Source organism: Chondrus crispus, genomic scaffold, assembly GCF_000350225.1.
Source record: "Chondrus crispus Stackhouse genomic scaffold, scaffold_116, whole genome shotgun sequence".
Lineage (NCBI taxonomy): Eukaryota > Rhodophyta > Florideophyceae > Gigartinales > Gigartinaceae > Chondrus > Chondrus crispus.
In genome coordinates this window covers 191,361-206,804 of record NW_005178980.1, presented here as the reverse complement: position 1 = coordinate 206,804, position 15,444 = coordinate 191,361, and positions in this window count along the sequence as shown.

Below are 15,444 nucleotides of genomic sequence, written 5' to 3'. Positions count from 1 at the left end.
GCAAGCGCCACGGGGCAAGTCGGCCACTCGCATCGGCGAGGTTCATCAGCCACCGCAGGGAGTGGTGGTCGGTGTTGACCGTGAACCGCTCCCTTTCCAGGTATGCGCGGAGCGTCTGTACCGCCCATACGATGGTGAGGCATTCCTTCTCGGTTGTCGAGTAGTTGCGTTCCGCTGACGAGAGCGTGCGTGACCAATACCCGACAGGGTATCGGTGTCCATCCTCGTGGGTCTGCAGTAGTGTGCAGCCCAACTGAGCGTCTGATGCATCCGTATCCAGCGAGTAGGGGCGCCCCAGTCTTGGGAGTTTTAAGACTGGTGGCGAAATTAAGCACTCCTTCAGTGTCTGGAAGGCCGTGGTCTGCTCTTCATCCAGATCGGGAAGGACATCCGGTTCTCCTTTTCGGAGCATAGCCGTAAGGGGCGCCGCTATCTTGGCGAAATGATCGACGAAACGTCGGTAGACATTACACATTCCCAAGAACGAGCGCAGCTCGGCCTGGGTCCGTGGTTGAGTCTCTTCTGAGAGCGCTTTCACATTCTTCGGGTGGACCTCGAGTTCGCCCGGTCGAATGATATGACCCAGGTACTCGACAGAGTCCTGAAAAAACCTGCACTTGTTAAGTTTAAGTGATAATCCCTCCTGCTGCAGAGCACGGAGTATTACGTCCACATCCTTGAGGTGCGTGTCATAATCCTTGGAGAAGATTATGATATCATGCAGGTAGATGAGACAGCTCTTCCAGTGATAGCCTGAGAGAAGGATATCCAACATACGTTGAAAAGTGGCCGGGGCGTTCATCAGCCCGAAGGGCATACGGTTGAATTGATACGTCCCGGCGTGGCACGTAAACGTGGTTTTCGGTCGATCCTCCTTGGCAACTGGAATTTGCCAGTACCCGGAGTTACAATCAAGGGTAGAAAAGACCTTGGCTTCCCCGAGCGTGTCAAGACACTCGTCCATCCGGGGGATGGGGTAAGTATCTCGCACGGTCAACGCGTTCAGCCGTCGGTAATCGATGCAGAAACGGAGGCTCCCATCTGACTTGGGTATGAGCACAACGGGGGACGCCCATTCGGACTTGGACCGGGTGATCACCCCGTTGGCTAACATCTCGTCCACCGAGGCTTGTTCCGCCTCACGGGCGCGGGGACCAGCGCGATATGGCTGACAACGAAACGGCTTTGCGCCGGGGGTGAGTTCGATGCGATGCTCGGTCGCTCGGACTTCACCCAAATTCCCGTTCCACATCGCAGCGTACGGCGCGAGCATGGTGCGAACCTGCCCTCGCACTTGCGCCGGCAGGTGGTCGAGGGGAACTGCCTCCTGCGGAGGGGATGTCTCCGCTTGGGGGAGGACACGGCGAGGGGGCCTCTCGACCTGTAGAGGGGGGCTCCCCTCGGAGAATTCCGCGGCTAGGACCGCGTCCAACGGCATCGCCGTGCGCACCATCGCCCGCGGATGGGGAGTGACGAAGCCAACGACTTGGTTCTTCGACAACCTCTTGTTGGCGGACGAGAAGTTCGCCATGAGGACCTTGAACTCTTGCAACGGGGTGATGTGCACCACCCCGTTGGAGAGGGAGATCCGATGCTTCGCATATAACTGCGGGTTCGCCTGGAGGACCGAGAGTCCGCCCCGTCCACTTGTGACGTAAACCCAGGTCTGGGTGCCCGCCGGGAGGTTGACGGCGCGGGAGACCTTGAGCTTGGGCGAAATCCGCCCCGCGTGCGGGGAATACTCCTGCTCCGTCGGGAGGGGAGGACTGTTCACGGCCCGGGCAGCCGGCTTGCGGACGATGGGAATTTTTGTGCCATCGTCCAGCTCCACCACTTTGCGTCTTGGGTAAATCGCCTCTACAAACTTGTCGTTGAACTCACACCCCAAAATGACGGGGGCGGCTAACCGTTCACAGACGATGAATGTACAACTCATGGTGCGGTCGCCTAACCGCACCACGAGGGGGATTTGTCCGCTTGTACGCAATGGTCTCCCATTGGCGTCAGCGATCGACGGGATTTCTCCCGGAATAATCAGCGCTTCCCATCCGGAGGGAAGCGTGTCGGCACGTACGAAATTGGAGCCAGCTCCTGTATCCAATATTGTGAGCTGGCGCACCAATATCGACGGGGATAATCCAAGGTCTGCGTAGACCTTGTAATTCCGCCGAGACAGCGCAAGCGCTGCCTCGGGATGGCTAACACCCCTTGCAAGCGGGGGGGTGTTTTTCCGCCAAGGTCGGCGTAAGGTACAGAGCCGTTCGGGGTCGGGGTCTCCCTGGGATAGCCCAGTGTGTTTGCGGCCGAGTATCCGGTACCGCTTCTCCGTCTCGGGAGGTGTGGACGATTCCGCCTCCTTGGGCGACTGATCCGGGGACGTGCCCGTGTCCACCTCAACGGCTGCAGGCTGAGGTTCTCCTAGTTTTTTGGAGGAGAAAGAGCTTCCCCGGGGGGCGGAAGGGTCCTCGTCCCGGTACCCGCACGCGGCGGCGGGCCGGCGACGGCTTCAGGGTTCATTACCCGGTTCGCCTCGTAACTGAGGAGGGCGACGGCTCGGAGGTACGCCTCCGGAGGCACTTGGCTCTTTTGGGCCGCGGTCAACTTCTCGTACTGGTGGGGTACGAGGGATACATCCTTCACCTTCATATCGCAGTCGGGGGAAATGTGGTCCCCGACCCGATAACAGGTGAAGCAGATGATCTGCGGGGACGGAGGCCCTCGCAGATCCTTCTGGTAATTACGGGACGTTTTCCCCGGTGGAAGTCCGCGAAAGCCCTCGGTGGGCTCTCGAGCGGGTTGATACGGCTTGCGCCGGTCGCCGTAAAACAGCGAGTCTCCGTCGTTGAAGGAGGATTCTTCCGTCGGGAGGGAAGGGGCCCCCCCGGCGAGGTCACCTTCCGTAGCGAAGTAGTTCTCGGCTCCCCGGGCCGTTTGAAAATTGGGAGGGGGGCCGGTCGACGTCGACGGGGCGCCATCCAGGGCATCGAGAACCTGTTTAACCGGGCGGGGCTTCCCGAACCCCACGCGGCGCCCTGACCCATGCTGGGCCCGGAAGGCGTCGCCGTGCGAACGCGCGTGGGCGATGGTATCCTCGAACGAGGATCGCGGTCGATCCTCGCGAGCTTGTAACACCAGCGGCTTGATCGCGGGGGTGAGCCCCTCGATGAAGAGGGTCGTCCTCTAGTATGCCGAGTGCACGTCCCCGCACCTCCCCAGGGCGGTGGACATTCGAGTAGCGTACTCGGTTTCCAATTCGCCCGGCTTCTGGCGTAGCTCCCTCAATGCCGTGAGAGCTCGCTCGATCTCGAGGTTCGTCGCATACGTGCGTAACAGCCAATTGAGGGCGGCGGCCTAGCTCGCGATCCCCTGAGATTTGCGGTGCAGTCCCCGCTGGGACTCATACGCTTCCTTAGCGGGCGGAGCCAGCAGATGGGGTAGGGCCATCAGGGCCATCGCCTCGGTCATATTGGCGTTGTCAAAATTTTCCTTGCAGCGAGCCAGGAAACTGATGACCCTGATAGGATCTACCCCGCTGAATTTGTACTCCCCCATGACCACGAGGAGGTACTGCACACTCTTACGGGTGGTAGCGTAGACCCGGTCGTCCAGGGTTGGGTCAGTATCCACAAGGCGGTAGGCTCGGTAGTTACACACACCTCTGAACCGGTGGTTCGTCGGCTTCCAGACAGAAACCTTTTTCTGTTTGGGGCCGAACGTCAGCGTTGGGGTCGTAAGGGACTCTGACTCGGAATCGGTCTCCGAGTCAGAGGAGGATGACGAGGACGGGCTCGAGTACCCGTCCGGAGGGTATCCATCCTTTCGTCCTTTGCGACGGTTCGCCTTCCGCTCTTTCCGACTGGGTTTGGACTTTTTTCGTCGTCCACTCCCCTCGTCGTCTGAGCTTCCCCCTTGATCGGGGTTCCCTCCCCGTAAATTCTGGGAAGGTAAATCACCTTCAAGGTGGATAGGTCCGGCGGAGGCTCCCTCGCGGGAGGCTCCTGCCGCGGTTCGCGACACCTGCGGATTGGCGGAGAATTGGGGAGCGGTCTCCATGGAGGGGACCGGTATCCCCGCGGCTTGCAGCGCCGGCGTTGTCACGTTGGAAAAGAGCAGGCTCTTATTCAACGGGGGCAACCCCTCAGCGGGAGGGAGAGTCGCTACACCGACTGTAGTCGGAGGGATTCCAGCAGCAGGGGCTGATGTTTGCGTCTTCAAGATGGCAATGTCTCGACGGAGGGCCTTGAGTTCCTCCGCCGTGGCGGTCTCCTCTTGCTTACGCAGGATGGCAGCCTCCTTGGCGCTGGCAGCTATGTCCGCCTGCCAGGCCTTGGTGAGCACGCCTTCCAGGGCGGTTAGGCGATCGCGCTCTCGCGCGGCTTGTACCTCGGCTTGGGCCGCGATAGTTTCCTCAATAAAAGTCTTGAGGTTTTCTCGCAGCGCCGACGGTTGCGCTGCGAGCTTCTCCGCTACAGTATTGAGCGTGAATCTTTCCGCTTCTCGGAGAGTCTCGCGACAACCAACTCCGAGTGATCCACGCCGCAACTGGCGGAGACACGTCTCGAGGACGGGTCTCACGGGACGAATCGGACCCGGATACCATAGCCTTGAGCTTGTCGAAACCTGTTGAAACAGAGATAGAACACCTAGGACCAAAAACGGTAAGTGATAAGGGACACTCCGTAGACTTCTAGGTCGGGAGACCAAAATGTCGTGCACTGAGGGGGAAGGGTGGGATCCCCCTCTGGCAGAGCGCGCGCGTTCGGGGGCGCGTGTAGGGGGTTATCGGAAGACCACCCGTAAGGGACCGGTACGGGGCCGGGCGCGAAGCGCAGTAGGGAAAGTAAGGGAAAAAGTGGGAAAACAGATCCCAGGAGGGGCGGAGCGGTAGGGACAGCTGTCGCGCGGAGAGCCGGGCGTGGCGGGACGACGCGCGCGGTAGAGACAGGAGGGAATCGGGACGTAGATGGCTCGCAGGGTACCGTCGTGGGACGGGGACCGACGCGAGGCTACGACTCCGTTCCAGAAACCCGAGTTGCAGACCCAAAGCTTCGTGAGGATTTACTTAGGGTCGGACGTCGGCTACATACTAGCCGACGTCGGAACGATAACTAATTAAACTAAAATTACTAAATTGAACGACGGCGGCGATGGCCGGAGAAACTCCTCTTGGGGGAGGTATGACAACCACTACACGTGGGGAATGACACGATTAACGTGAGGAATAACACGGGTACACGTGGATAGAACTGTCAGTACTTCGACAGGGCTCCATGGAGCTTACACCCGAACACGAGCGGGGGTTTGGATACACGGTTATACGTGGTGCATATCTCACTTATGATAGTGACGCATTCCGCGTGTGCTACAGTACAGCACCGCGATTGCGCGGGGTGGTCAGTGCTCTACAGAATTATGGCGTTGGTCCACATCATAGCGTCGCCCGAGACGGTCCGTTGGTTGACCCGAAGGCGGTTAGCTTCACGAGGAGGGTTATCGGAGGTCCAGGCCAGCATGTTATCGAGGTACGACCGCTCGCCCTCGGTGCGAAACTGCCACGTGTCACAACCGAATTCGTCAGGGATGAGATCCTGCGTCAATGGCAGCTCAAGCCTGTCACACACAGCGGTCATGAAGCGGGTAGATAACACCGCACGACCGCGAGGCGGAGTGTGACACAAAATGGAGGGAGGAATGGCGATGCGAGCCAACCAATCGAAAGACCGGATAGCTTGAAGGGGGATTTGTCCTGGAAGCATACCGGCGCCATCGGCGAACGAGTAAGCGATGTCATCGAAGGCGCATACACCGATCACTGAGAACCATTTAGCGGAAGCAAAAAGCTCAGGATTAAGGCGCATGGCCTTATCGTGGAGCTCCGACGCAGCAGGTTATCGACGCGAGGACGGAGCGTTAGGATTGGAATCGATGTGGACAACAGGGCCAGCATGTTGGGAATCAGGGGGTAATCGAGGGATGGAAGGAAGACTTAGAGGGTCGTGGGAAGTGGAAGAAAAGCCCACGCCGTGGCGCTTGCGTTTAGTACCACCACTCGAGTGGCTCGGGGATGAAGGAAACATGGGGCCCGTCTTGCTCTTGCACTTTCACCGATTACTGGACATGGCGGTGTAGGGTTATGAGAGAAACGGCGAGGAGATTATACGATGGCGGAGCGGCGTACAAGAGCGCTCGGAAGGGGGATATGTAGTGCAATACGCACCTGAAAAGGGGGGTGAAAAGAAAGGAAAATATTTGGATATGAAAAGTAGTCCGGGTTGGGGGACACACGTGTGAATAATTGCACAGTTTTAAGTTTTAATTTTTAATTATTTTATTTTATTTAGTTAATTAGTTGGCATTAATTTTGCTGACACTAGATTAGATCTAGGATCTAGCGCCGCGAGCCACTGTAGCGGCTCCGGCGGGGCGATATATAACTTAGCCCTCTGACCACCAAGTCAGTAAAGGTAACCCGAGTTGCCGGAGTTGAATGTCGCCTTGGTCGAAGTCCGTCTCTACCAAGACGCTCCCTTTTACCTAAGCCTACGGCATCCTTCAGGGCTCGGGCGTCCCCTTTCCTTTTCCTTTATTTCCCAATCGAACCCGAGTTGCCAGAGTTGAATGTCGCCTTGGTCGAAGTCCGTCTCTACCAAGACGCTCCCTTTTACCTAAGCCTACGGCATCCTTTGCGCTCGGGGGTTCCCTTTTCTTTTTCCTTTATTTCCCTACTCTTTCCTATCTCTACCTCTATTTTTCCCTTAATTGTGTTGGTTCCACTGGAGTTGGTTGCGACCGATCCGGTGTAGGTGTTTTAGCCATCGGGCAACACGTTGTGTAGCGTTGCTACTGTTTCAAGTTCTGTCGAAAGGCTGTTGCAACGACGCCTCCGTCGAAGGTCTTACTGTACAAGACAGAGTTGGTACCACCTACCGCGATTGCGATCGCGCTCGTGAGGGTGTTTTTAGCCATCGGGCAACACGTCGGTAGTAGCGTTGCTACACGGTTACGATCCCGTCGGGTAGTGCTGAACAAGCCCCCGTCGAAGACCTTGAATTATACCCAAGGTGCTGAAGACGCTCGTCGAGCATTGGCCTTACAACCCAGCGAACCGCGGTTACATCCTCGTAGACAAGCCCAACCCGCACTCGTCGAGCACTCAAGTCTTCACAAGTCTCTACCACCATTATCCTGCCGGGCCGGGCATCTTTCCTTACCCCCCCCGTCGGAGTTGAGCTACCGTGGGCCGCAAGCCCACACAAGGGGAAAGGGAGTCTCGAACGCTCCGTAGCGCGTGCCATCGGCAGTGGTTGTTGCTGTTGTTGCTTTTCTTCTTTTTGTTTGACCGTCGGACTGCGTTCGCGGCCTGCCGGGCACATTGCACTACACCCGCCTACGGCGGGGGTGGCGGTGCAGGCCGCGTGGGCGACTGAAAATCCGGAACGTCGTGATTACGGCGCTGTCGTCATGGATTTGAATTCTCTAAAGTTGGTTGGCGAGGGGAGTGTTTTTGAAAGGGGGCCGCACGTGCCGGTAACCTATATGGGGTACTTTAAGCCCACTGCAGATGCATTCCTCTCCGAGCTGCCGTCCAAGGACCGACGATCCGCGAAAGAATGGGAGTACACCAACCCGGCAGGAGTGTGGACGGAGCTTGGCTTGGCTGCGTTGGAAGTGGCTAAGGGACAAGATAGAGAACTGCACGATCTCGGGAGGAGGTTGACTTTGGCGCAGAACTCGTTCAAGGCTGCGTTGGAGGTACTGTCGATGCGCGCCTAGTACTTCCGGGATCTGACGGATCAAGGAATTGAGATGGCAAGACAGATGTCCTTTCTTGTCGAACAGGGACAGGATGCGGTGTTCTCCGAATCTTACCGTACAGCACGGGTGGCCCTCACATCTAAGTTTGAGATTGAGGACGCAAAGCAGCTCGCCAAAGCAAGATTGGGGAGGGCGAGCGGACGCGGCTATGGGGATGGGGCGGGCCCCGAGGGCCCGCCCGGTCGAGTAACGGGCGCCCTAAGGGGCAAAGCGGAAGCAAAGGTGGCCGGGGGACTACCTTTGTGGCGAGTGACGTCTACGAGGGCCGACGTATGGTCATCGGGGCTCAAGGCGTCGGACTATCTCGTCCGGGCAGTCCGATACGGTATCCGGGACATGCCCGGGAAGCCGTTTACGGATGGATTGATGCTGTCGGAACTCCCCCAGACGGAAGAAGACACGGCCTTTGCGACGAAGGACTTGGAGGAAGGATGTTTGCGAGCGGTGTTGGAGGAGATCGGGCGGGAAGATGCGTAGGGAATTTTAGCCGCGGGAAGGCTGGTTTCGTCGGCGTTTGTTGTTGTGGCAAGGGGAGGGGGCAGAAGGGAAGGGGAGGTTTGTCCTCAACTTCCACCGGCAGAGCAAGCACTGGCCGAAGGGGAGCATCAAGATGGAGACAATTCCCTCGTTCGCGGCGGACATTCAGAAGAACGACATGTTGATGTCATGGGATCTGCAGACAGGATACCGGCACTTCTACTTGCATCCGGACATGCGCGATTTCTTCGTGTTCCGCTACGGGGGTTGTTTCTACCGTTGAGTCGCTCTCTCCTTTGGATGGGGGTGCTCTGTGCTGTGGTTCACCAAGTTGTTCCGCCCTCTGGTGCGCCACATGCGGGAGAAATTGGGCTACAGGGTGCGGCCGTATATCGACGACTTTTTGGTAACACCTTGTCGGTATGGGCGCCCTTCAACACGGGAGGATTGCAAAAGCGCGCGGATGTGGCTCTCGGCGCTGTTTGGAAGGTTGGGTATTGTGCGCCATGGAACGAAGGGTTGTTGGGAAGGGAGTCGCCAACTGGATCACCTAGGGATGCACATGGACACGGAAGCGATGAAAATATATGTGTCGGATGCCAAGGTAAGGAAGGTGCCTGTGCTGGGGAAGAGGATCTTGTTGTTGGCTCAGAGGTCTAGACGGTTGGTGTCGGTCAGGTTTCTAAGGCATTTCTGCGGCGTGTGCGTTTCATTGTCGCTCGCCGTACCCCTCGCCCACTTTTTCACGCGCTCCATATACTTCGACATGTCTCTCACGGGACGCAAGGAGCGAGGATCAAGTTGGAAGGTGGCACTCCGGAGCAAGCCCGCAAGCTCCAGGTGGTGCTGCCCGAAACTTATCCGCAACGACGAGGCGCGAAGCGCACGGGGGTGCGGGCGCGGAGCTACGGCATGGTATCCAGGCTTGATGGATGGCGACAAAAGAGTATCCCAAGGAGCCGGTAAGATGAGGGGGCGAGACACCGACACCAGTCAGTTGAGAGAGAGAGGTGGGAAGGTGCGGTTGAGTCGGCAGTCGCTCACGGACCTTCGTTATTGGCGTTCATTAATCAGGGGAAGGACGCGATCTCGTACGACTCGACCCGCACCTGGCGATGCACAGCGACGCAGCGGATGTGGGCTACGGTGGCACGTTGGGATTCGATATGGGGCAAGGATTGCTGGGTTTGTGGGAGGGAGGGGTTTTGTGGAAGGCGGACGATCGAGCGCAGTCGATCACTTTGCGAGAGTTGAAAGCCGTCCGACTCTTGTTGTACCGACACTTCGCCCACTACGTATCCAACCCCCGGATGCGACGAATCCTGTTGCGCGAGGACAACCAGGCCGTGGTCTACATACTCAACGCGATGGTTTCGGCGTGGAAGGAGATGATGACGGAACTGCGGAAGTTGGAAGCTCTCCTGCGAGTATTGGGCGTGCGCCTGGAGGCGCGTTGGATTCCGTCCGCCGTCAACCGCTTCGCCGACACGCTGTCCCGCACATGGGACCCGGGCGATGTTCGCGCAACTTCGGAATTGATACAATCCATACAGGCGGAGTATGGTGTGGATCACCCGGTGTTCAAGCCGGCCACTGGGGGAGACCATGGTGGCGCGACGGAAGTACCTATCGACGCAGATGCAAGAGGATTGGGGAGACGGGAAGGGGCGGCTATGGAATCCGCCCTTCGACCTGCTGCCGGTGGTAGTTCGCAAAATTGAGGCAGAGGGTGGTCGAGGTGTCTTGTTCGCTCCGAATTGGCCGGCGCAAGCATAGTACGCGCGCTTGGGCGCGTTAGCGCGTCGCGTTCAGGTCATGCACCCAGGCGCCCATTCTCCGGTGCTGGGCGGCAGAGAGGGCAAGGGGGACGCTTGGCCCATGGTTGTCGCACAGATCGGATAGGGAGAGTTGGAAGAAGGGGATTGTTGCTTCGGTGTTGTCAAGAGCGGGTACGTATACGCCTACTGGGGGCGCCGAGGAGGTAGCGTCGCTGTTGGCCAACTTCGGTTGGAGGAAGCGCACGTGGACGAACCGATCGAGTCAGATTCGTAAGTGGCTGGCTTTCCGAGATGAGGAGCTAATGGTGCCGCTGCCGGCCGAAAAAGGGGATGTTCTCGCATAAATTGGCGACCTGTCACTCGAGGGAAGGGTGAGTGCTGCCTCAGCGACGCAATACGTCTCGGCAGTGTCGCGGTATCATATCAGCCATGGGTCTGCGTCCCCCACTCTGACCCTCTCAGTCAAGGACTTGTTACAAGCCTTCGCGAACAAAGAGGAACAGACCGACCCCAAGCAGTTGGTCCGGGTTAGATGTGGGGCTGATGTGATGAAACGTGTGCTGGAATTTGGCCTGATGGCCAGTGATGTCGAGAATGTTGGGGCGTGTGCCGCGGTTATATTTTCCTTTACCTTCCATTGCCGCGCCGTTACCGTGGCATACGTCGCACCTACGGATGTGTCAGTCACGCCGGAGAGATTCACAGCGCATCTGAGACACCGGAAGGGGAAATCGCTCCGCTAACCGCTCATCCTATCTTACGCTCGGAGTCCGTCCTGGCCGCAGGGCTCGGACACGGACGCCCTACTACTTTGCTGGGTTTCCATGCACCCGGTATCCGCGGGTCTCTTCGATCTAAGTATTACCAGCCGATGGGGTACTGCTCACCTCGCTCCCGCTGTGTCCCGGGCGCTCGGGCTTGTGAACGCTGTCCCGCCGTCTGGTGCCAACTATGGCTCTCATAGTCCGCGCATCGGGGGGTTAATGAGCTCTGTGGGATAACTCCTCTTCGCCCTGGGTTGGGTAAGAGGAGGAGGCTTTAGCGAGGGAGCACGCGGTGCGGACGCGACGCGCTAATTGAACCGATCGGACGATCTCGCGAAAAAGGAGTGGCTCACTGGCCGGTTACGCGCAGTCGCTCCGTGGTGCGTGAACGGGAGCGACCGGTAACGGGTTAGAAGCCAGCGCGCGCGATAGACAACCGAAACCGACGTATGTAGGGACGAAAGGGACGGGGGCGAGCTTGCCCCAGTTTACTGGTGGGGACGGGTGCCAGGTCTTAACCCCTCAGAGGGACGCCTCGGACTCCTGTCCCAGTACGGTAGTACAGTACCTGCTGCCTAGTGCTCGCCGGGTAATGTACACAATTGAAAAGCTAGCGCCATAATTACTACTACCGCACGGACGCTGCTACTACACGTGTGCACTACTGTACACGCGTGTTGCTTACAGACTACCGCACGGACGAGACGTGTGCTAACGCGCACACGTAACACGCGTAGACTACTGCTCGGACGACACGTGTGCTACTGTGCACGTGCGCAACGACACGACCGGTCGGTACACGCGCGCGCTCCCTACACGTGGGCACACCCACCCACGTGTGCACCGTGCACGGCCGCACGGTTAATAACCTCCCCGCGCGCGACGGTCGTTATACTACAAGCTCCTCAATTTACATTACCCGAAGCTTTGGATTATGTACCGTCTTGATTGGTCGTCTGAACGGATGTTTTCCGTCTACTTCAACAGCCGCATTGTTATCACCGGCTTGTCGGAGTGGTTCTTTGGCCACCTTCACGCTGCGCCTGGCCCCTCCGCTTCAACTGGACCCTTCGCGTTACTGTACACAGTACAGTAGGTACCGCTCAATAGTTCGCCCCCGTGCCAGGATCCAGAAATACGAACTATTGACAGAGACAGAACGAACTGTTAAGATCTCACTGCTGCCACATGTACTTTATTGCTCAAAATTCTCAGAAATGAGCGTCTGACGTATTCTCTTCCTCGTCTGCTCTCGGTAGGCCTCGAAAATGCTCGTTTTGCTCGTCGAAGCCCTTCGCAGGCCGTATCGACACTTGCCCTTTCCGCTAAAGACTCCACTCCCTCAAACAACTGCGCAACATCAGCAAGCGGTGATAGTTTCTCTGCAACAATTAGCATTTCATCCGCAGAGTCTTCCTGGATTTCAGCGTTCCCCTGCGTGATTGGCTCCCCCTTAAACACTCCTCGACCACATCAAACGAATCATTGACCAATGCCTCTCGTACAAGCTCCTCGTCTTCAATCGTAACCCATCTACGCAGATCACCTGCGTCAATAAAATCCGCACCGGATGCCACATCTTCTCCACTGTAAAGTCTTATATTTGAAAACATTGTCGCGATAGCCGAGATATCTTCTGCTTCAATAAACGGTTTTCCCTCTTCACTTTTCCGTGAATACCGATCAGCTTGCTATTAGCAACTCGTGGCAGAATGTCTGCCTTGATCCAACAGCGGGCGATCGTTCTCTCAGGAAGGTCTTCCCAGGCTTCCAAAATTAAATCACAGACATCTAACATGTGCGGGTCATGACCCTCATCCAGCCCTTTCATTCCCGCTTTCATGTTTTTGGCTCCTTCGCGAAGAGCATCCCGGTCTTCGACTGTGGCAGATATGAGCTCCAGTAATCGTGACTTATATTTAAGTTTCTAGGCTGCAGTTACCCCTATGTCCATTGGTTGGAAGACAGAGGTACATTTCGGTGGAAGGGTAAAAATTGAAAATTGCCCTCGCGCGTCTAAGAGGTCCGTTCCCTGCGGTCCACAGTTGTCCATCACGAGCGCCACGTTCTGCGACGTTTTCCGCGAATAAAGAGCAAAAAACCACAATAAAAACATTTACGAAACGTGACAGAGTCTGACCACGCATTCTTCTTCCTGAAGTACTGAACGGCAGGGCGACCTTTCCTGAAACATCGGGGATTTTGGGCGGTACCAATAATGCTTATCGGCACTTTCAATGTACCCGTCGCATTTGTACAAACATAGATGGACACACGTGCTGTGGCCTTCATATGCTTGGTCCCTCTGAGTTTATCGCTGTCCTCATATGATAGAACGTCGGTTTTCTTCGGGAAAAGCTTAAAGAACAAGCCTGTCTCATCCATATTGAAGATGAATTCTTCGTCAAAATCTGCTAGATGTTCTCGAAGACGACATATCCCAGCCGAAACATCCCTAACTGAAACGCTTCCGCCCTCGCCGTGTAGTCTCACAGAACGCAGTGCATGCCTCCGTGTGAAAGATGTCACCCAAGCTGGAGAGGCGGAGAAAGATTGTAGGCGATTTATTTCTGCATGCGTATGGTCCTTTTTCAGAAGGATGGCTCGAATTTGCACGCTGCGACAGCGAAGGACCGAGCCTGAGAGGGGTAGCTTTGTTCCACGAGCAATTTGCACAAATTAGTACAGTGCCTCATCGATGTCGGGAAATTTGGGGACTTTGAGTGCCTTCAACTGTGCGTTGGGAGTTCCCTCTTGCACAGCAGCGAGAAGTTTGACAGAATTCTTTCGGATCTTTTGAATTGTTTGTGGATTACAGGCGAATCGAGAGGCTGTATATCTCACGGTAGATCCAGTAGATAACTGGTGGATAATATCCGCTTTTTCTGAAAGTGCCAATCTTTTGTGTATGCTTTTGGCGTGGGTGCGGAGTTTGACGGCATTGCGCTCCTTGTTGGCGCTTGCGAGGGGCGAAGATGTAGAGGGGATAATGGTCACTGTAGTACAATTGCGTACCACGACCACCCCGGGGAGATGTGAACCGAACGGAAGAGCGGGTGCTACTGTAGCGACCGGGCTTACACGCGCCCGTAGCGGAGTACAGTAGTACCCCGCGGGTCACACATGCTACAACCGCTGGCGTGGCCACGGGCACACGTGTGTAATCCGTACGGTTATAAGTAGTAATTAGTAGTTAATGGCACAAAATCATTAATTGTGTACAGTAGCTGGTATACAGTAAGTAACAGCTACTGTAGCGGGACAGGTGTCCTGGCGTCCCACTTAGGGGTTAAGACCAGTGGCACCTGCCCCGTCCCAGTAAAGAGGAGGCGGACTCGCCTCCCTTCCCTTTACGGCTAAGTGCTAACACCGTTCGGGTTTTCCTTTAGCTCGGGCTTCTAACCCGTGACCGGCCGCCCGGTTATAACACCACCGACCGGCTGCGCGTCACCGGCCACGTGAGCCTTCCCTCTTTTTGAGTCCATCCGTACGGTTTTTATCCGCGCGTGGGTAACTCAGCGTCGCGCGCTCCCTCACCTCTAACCCCCGCACGTCCCGAGTGGTCGGGACGAAGGTAGTTATACCACAGTCACGCTCTCGGTCGCAGTGGGAGAAGGACTGCCAACAGGTTTCGGAAGGAAAGCGGCGGCCGCACCGGTCTATTTATATACACGTGTACACATCTGAGAAGGCGTGACATTGTCGGAAGAGCGAACTATTGACCAAGCGAACTATTGAGGATCCCCCCTGTATGTGTATGCGGGTGAAGAATCATCCGGGGAGTAGCGAGCGGCTTTGACAGTGTAAGGACAGTATGCCGAGCGTCGCCGTCGCCGTTCCATTTATATGCCCTTCTCCGAGGTCACTGTTTCCGTTCTGAGGCATGTCTATTTCTGTTTCCCACCCAGCCCCGTTCCGCCCTATGTTCGCTGGCAACTCTTCTCTGCATGTCTATTTCTCTTTTTTGTTTCTTTTCCTATTTTATATTTGTCCCAGAGTTCTATTTCACGTACTTCTACCACGCACTGGCGTATAGTACTGCGATTAGCGGGTATGTTTAGGCTCCAGAAAATCAACACAGAACTCTTCATGCACAAAAAGAAAAATATGACTCTGGCACAAAAAATTATTTCCGGAGGCTCTTTTGTTTTGTCGTTTGTGTACAGTGAACTCTCGCTATCTGAATCCTTGTTATGTGAATATCCGCGATATGTGCATGCCATTGCTCGGAACGAGCTCCGGAGCGTTGATTGCAGGTCACACATGAGGTATTTGTCATTACGCGTACGTGTACATGTGTATACGTGTACACCTGCACCCGTAGGGACGGCGGAGGGTACTGCCCCTTAAGGGCAGAAGGGGGATAGAAAGATGAAGGGAGGAAGGGGGCAACGGAAGACTTGACAACTACACAGGTTATGGGCACCATTGCAACCTAGCCGCACCCTACGCCACGATCCAATCCGCTCCGAGTTGAGCCTTGCTCCTTCTACACGATCGTCCTGTCGAGCATCGCCCCTACGACAGCAGTCGAGCATTGCTCCTGCCCATACCAAAACGGCACCGCCTGCGCACCAATTCCCCTCTAGCGCCCGAGAGCAACGCCTTCA